At 43.7% G+C, this 4,742-nt stretch overlaps 1 long non-coding RNA gene and 2 other non-coding genes across 4 annotated transcripts; all 3 read left to right on the top strand.

The window, feature by feature from the left end:
• Positions 1–802: 802 nt before the first annotated feature.
• Positions 803–958, top strand: LOC133497268 (U1 spliceosomal RNA). The gene has a single exon (XR_009794016.1). It is a non-coding gene; the product is annotated as a U1 spliceosomal RNA (small nuclear RNA).
• A 548-nt stretch (positions 959–1,506) lies between these two features.
• On the top strand, positions 1,507–3,267 carry LOC133497267 (uncharacterized). Of its 2 annotated transcripts, XR_009794015.1 has the most exons (3): positions 1,507–1,805; positions 1,895–2,286; positions 2,540–3,267. It is a non-coding gene; the product is annotated as an uncharacterized LOC133497267 (long non-coding RNA). The 2 variants fall into 2 exon arrangements; XR_009794014.1 differs by having other exon boundaries at positions 1,895–3,267.
• Positions 3,268–4,639: 1,372 nt separating this feature from the next.
• trnae-cuc (transfer RNA glutamic acid (anticodon CUC)) lies at positions 4,640–4,711 on the top strand. Its single transcript has one exon. It is a non-coding gene; the product is annotated as a tRNA-Glu (tRNA).
• The last annotated feature ends 31 nt before the right edge of the window (positions 4,712–4,742 follow it).

The raw sequence follows: 4,742 nt of genomic DNA, 5'->3' as shown, positions 1-4,742 counted from the left end.
TTGGGAGCAGAGTCAACATTTGACCTGCAAATAGATAGTTAACGCATGTAATATAATTTCAATAAGTTTTACATAATATCATGAACTTTAATGAAAAATAAGAAAAAATGGAAAAGGGAACCAATGACCTTATTGGGTGTTGTCAAATGAAAATACTCTGCAGAAAAAGTGAAAATATGGATCAAAAAATTGCACACAACAACTGAATTCTCCTCCTTCTCCGGCACAAAAGCAGATGTGTCGCTTTTGAGGAACACATTTTGCCACATTTGCACAGGCTGTACCCTGCCTCCTGCTCATTGACAGCTAGGATAGGCTCCAGCACTCCTCGCGACCCTCGTGAGGATAAGCGGCTCAAAAAATAGATGGATTGGTTGCTCTCAAGTTTTAAGAAACCGGGTCGGGACATTGCAGGTTGCGGGTGATCATTTAAGAAGAACTGGAGAACGCTTCATTGACTTCATGCCAAACATCGCCCAGGCTGTAATGCGCAATAGGCCTCACTAGGTGGCAGTATTGTACTGAGCTGAACATCCAACTGTTGGAAAAGGAACTCTTGTCATTTCCAGTCGAACATCGAGATTCGATTTAAGGTTAAGATGTTTGTTGTCTCCCGATGTTCCACTGCTTTCTTGGTTTCTATTTACTACCTCAATTAAAACTCAAAATTAAAATCAAAATTCTTCATGTATTGCGGTAAGGTTTGCCCGATGTCTGTGTGGTTGTTCTCGTGATCGTGATGACACCGTCGCTTGATTTAGCGTGACCGGGTGTGACTTGCGTGCTCCCGCCAGTTTGTCTCATACTTACCTGGCAGGGGAGATAACATGATCAAGAAGGTGCTTCTCCCAGGGTGAGGCTCAGCCTTTGCACTTGAGTTCAGCTGACCCCTGCGAATTCCCAAAATGTGTATCGTGACTGCGTAATTTCTGGGATTGCATTCACACGCTCTCCCCTTTCATGTCAATACCAATGCGAAGAAACTAGACGTCTTAAACCAGTCAGAAGGCAGAGTACAATCTAGACTCGCTGTCAGCCACACCCACAATCACACCTTTTTGAAATGGAGTGAATTTAGTATCCATTAATGTCGCATATTTTTGGTATGTGGGAGGAAACACGCAGACAAGGAGGGGCCTGGGAATGAACCTCAGAATTTTGAGGCCATCGCTGCATCACCGTGCCATCCCAAAGTGAACTGAAATTGCTATTTTTAATGATGATTTCAGTTATTAGAAGAAAAGAATATTCAAAGTTACTTGGGTGTGTGACAAAGTAATGCCCCCTAAACGTAATAATTCGTTGGGCCACGCTCGGGAGCAACAACTGAACTCATTTTCTATAACTGGAAATTAGTCTTTACGTGTCTCTGGAGATATTTTTCTTCTTTCTTATCGATTTGTCTTAATTCAACATGAACAGCTTTTTTAAGATCATGCCAATACATTTAATTGAAATCAAGACTGACTGACTAAACCAATCACAACATTATTTTTTGTTTTTAAAGGTGTTCATAAGTTACTGTAATTTGCTTGTGTGTTTTGGATCATTGTCCTGCTGTAGAACCCAAGTGGGCTTCAGTTTGAGATCACAAAATGATGGGTGAATATTCACCACCAGCCTTTTCTTGTAAAGAGCAGAATTCATGGTTCTGCGTTTAACAGTCATCCCTGAACTTCTCTCCTCCAAACTTCTCCGCTCAGCGTCTCGCCTGGAATTTCTCAGTGGATCGACAACTTCCTCACGGGCAAGGTGAGGCTTTTCGCTATGATGCTGCACGCAAATGGAATAAGTTGCCAACAGAGGTGATGCCAGCTTCATGTGTGAATGTACAAAGTCCAAATTGAAAAGTCTTTTTTTTCCTCATGCTTTTTTTTGTTGTTGTTCTTTTAAGGGGTGGCACAGTGGAGCAGCTGTAAAGCGTTGGCCGCACAGTTCTGAGGTCCTGGGTTCGGTCCTGACCCTGCTTGTTTGGAGTTTTTTCTCCCTGTGCCTAGATGGGTTTTCTCCGGTTTCCTCCCACATCCCCAAAACATGCAACATTAATTGGACACTCTAAATTGCTCCGAGGTGTGATTGTGAGTGTGGCTGTTTGTCTCAATGTGCCCTGCGACTGGCTGGCAACCAGTTCAGGGTGTACCCTGCCTCCTGCCCGTTGACAGCTGGGATAGGCACCAGCCCTCCCGCGACCCTCATGAGGATAAGCAGCTGAGGAAATGGATGGATGGATGTTGTTTTCAGGAAAACAAGGGAACCAGCTCAAGAGGAAGAGCCCTCGCTTAGCAGGTGAGTGGGAGTAGGTTTGATACCCACATTTGACTTTGAGTTGTGTGCTGGAGTTTCCTTTTTGAGTCAGTTCACTTCTTTTGTTGTTGTTTTGGGGGGAAATGTGGGAATTCGCTCAGGTAGTGGAGCGCTCACTTCGCATGAGGTGGTGAGGTCAATGCCCACATTCTCCATTTCCCTTTCCTTTGTCTGTTGAATTCGTTTTGAATTAATTTGGTAATTTTCTTTTCTTGTTGTATTCTTGGCAAAACAGGGAAATTTGCTTGCAGAGCACATGAGATGGAGTGGGATTTGTTCCTGCAATCTCCTTTTCAACTGTCTGCTGAGGTTTCTTCCACTTTTTGAAGAAGACCTCTCCCAGTTTCAAAATAAATATTCCACACATTCAGTATTCTATTATGTACTGTTTGTGGTTGAGTCAAGGATCCCTGGACAAATTTTACATACAGTAGATTTACATCAGAGTTCAGATGTCCGAAATGTCTCTGAGCCCTGTGCACAAGAAAAAGACAAAAAACAGGCTTTAAACTACATACAATTATTTTCAGTCTCTTGAAGAAAACATCTTCATTACTGGCTGACAAATCTCCTTCGTGTTGACTTTCACTTGACCAACAAACCCGTTCTTGTTTGGGTAAGTTGCCACAATTCTTGCAAGTGGCCAAGAATTTCTGGGTGATGTATCAACCATAACAAGCACCACATCGCCAACACAAAGATTTCTTCCAGGCGTAGACCATCCTTGACATTCTTGAAGCTGTGTGAGGTATTCTTTACACCAACGTTTCCAGAAGACATCAGCCAGATACTGTACTTGCTTCCATCTGCGGTTCGCATTTTGATCGTCCTTACAGAACAGTCTTGGTGGCAACTCTGGCTTGACCTTGAGCAACAGCAAATGATGAAGTGTCATCTCTCACCTTCATAGCTCGGCCTTTCACCATGCAATATCTACCCAGTCAATAAATAATGTCATTTGCACTCACTGTCTCATTAAACATTCTGAAAATGACAGTTTCAGCTTCATTATCCATCAGTTTTTCACATTGAATGCAGAAAACTGGGTTTTTGCGAGAGGCTGGCTGCTGGCCACCAGTCCTCGAGGAGGAGACATGCTCCACCCTGAACAGGTTGCCAGCCAATCGCAATGGAGACGGACAACAGTCAGACTCACAATCACACTTGGGGGCAATTTAGGGTATCCAATTAATGCATCATGTTTTGGGGATGTGGGAGGAAACCAAAGTGCCCATTCAGGCGTGGGGAGAACATGCAAACTCCACACAGGTGGGGATGGGGTTTGAACCCTGGAGCTCAGAACTGGGATGCCATTGCTCAAACCAGTTGCTCCACCGTGCAACTGGAATACTATTCAGTTGTTCTCATATAATATTGTGGCCACAAGTTTAAGAGTTGTGTGCTCAACATTTTCATTAAAAGAAATCACCGGTCCTGCCTCGCTCAATGACGACCTGTTTCCTGCTTTTCAACTGACAGTGGTACTTTTGGGCCATCGTCACACAGGAGGAGAATTACAGCCCTTCCACAAATGGGGTCGGCTAGTTCAGAGTTTGCCATGGTGGTGGAGCTGGAAAGTGTTGTCCTTCCAGTTTTGAGGACCTGGGTTCAATCCCTGTATGGAGTTTGCATGTTCTCCCTGTACCTATGTGACTTTTCTCTGGGCACTCTGTTGTCCTCCCACATCCCAAAAATGCAACATTAATTGGACACTTTAAATTACCCCCTTTGACTCTTGTCTGTCTTGATGTGCCCTGTGATTGGCTGGCAACCAGTTCAAGGTGTAACCTCGCCTCCGCCCCGTTTCCCGCTGGGAAATGCTCCAGCACTCCCGCAACCCTTGTGAGGATAAGCGGATATGAAAATAGATGAATGGTTCAGAATTTGGCCCTATCTGTGACACTATGACACAGTCATATAAACTCCAAGCAACACGATGAAAAGGTGTGGTTTAATCAGAGAGTTCAGGTCTCTTGAAACTTTGAATATCTTCGATCGCTGACAAACAAAGCTGATGCGAACTAGTTGTTAAATTTTTAGAGATCTGTTCTGAAAACACAAAGAAAATCCATGTAAGAAAATGTCATAAAATCCACCCCTACACACCCCCACTTTGAGGGTTTGGTCATTCTTTTCAAACTCAACCCGCTCATCTGTTCACAGATCAAATAATATGTGCAGTAGCTATGCATTACTTTTTTAAAGTGTAATTCGCAAAATCAGGTCACAGAGACAACAAGAATCAACAATTCTTGCAATGCATTATCCATTCAGCAATTGTACCGCTTATCCTCACATGTTTCACAGGCATGCTGGAGCAAAAAACCTACAGAAGTCCCTGATGGTCTAGTGGTTAGGATTCAGCACTCTCACTGCTATGGCCAGGGTTCGATTCCCGGTCAGGGAATGTTGTTTGGTTCTAGCCAAGTGTGTTCACA

Source organism: Syngnathoides biaculeatus, unplaced genomic scaffold, assembly GCF_019802595.1.
Source record: "Syngnathoides biaculeatus isolate LvHL_M unplaced genomic scaffold, ASM1980259v1 ctg257_pilon_pilon, whole genome shotgun sequence".
Taxonomy (NCBI): domain Eukaryota; kingdom Metazoa; phylum Chordata; class Actinopteri; order Syngnathiformes; family Syngnathidae; genus Syngnathoides; species Syngnathoides biaculeatus.
This window is presented reverse-complemented; position numbering and strand designations above follow the sequence as displayed.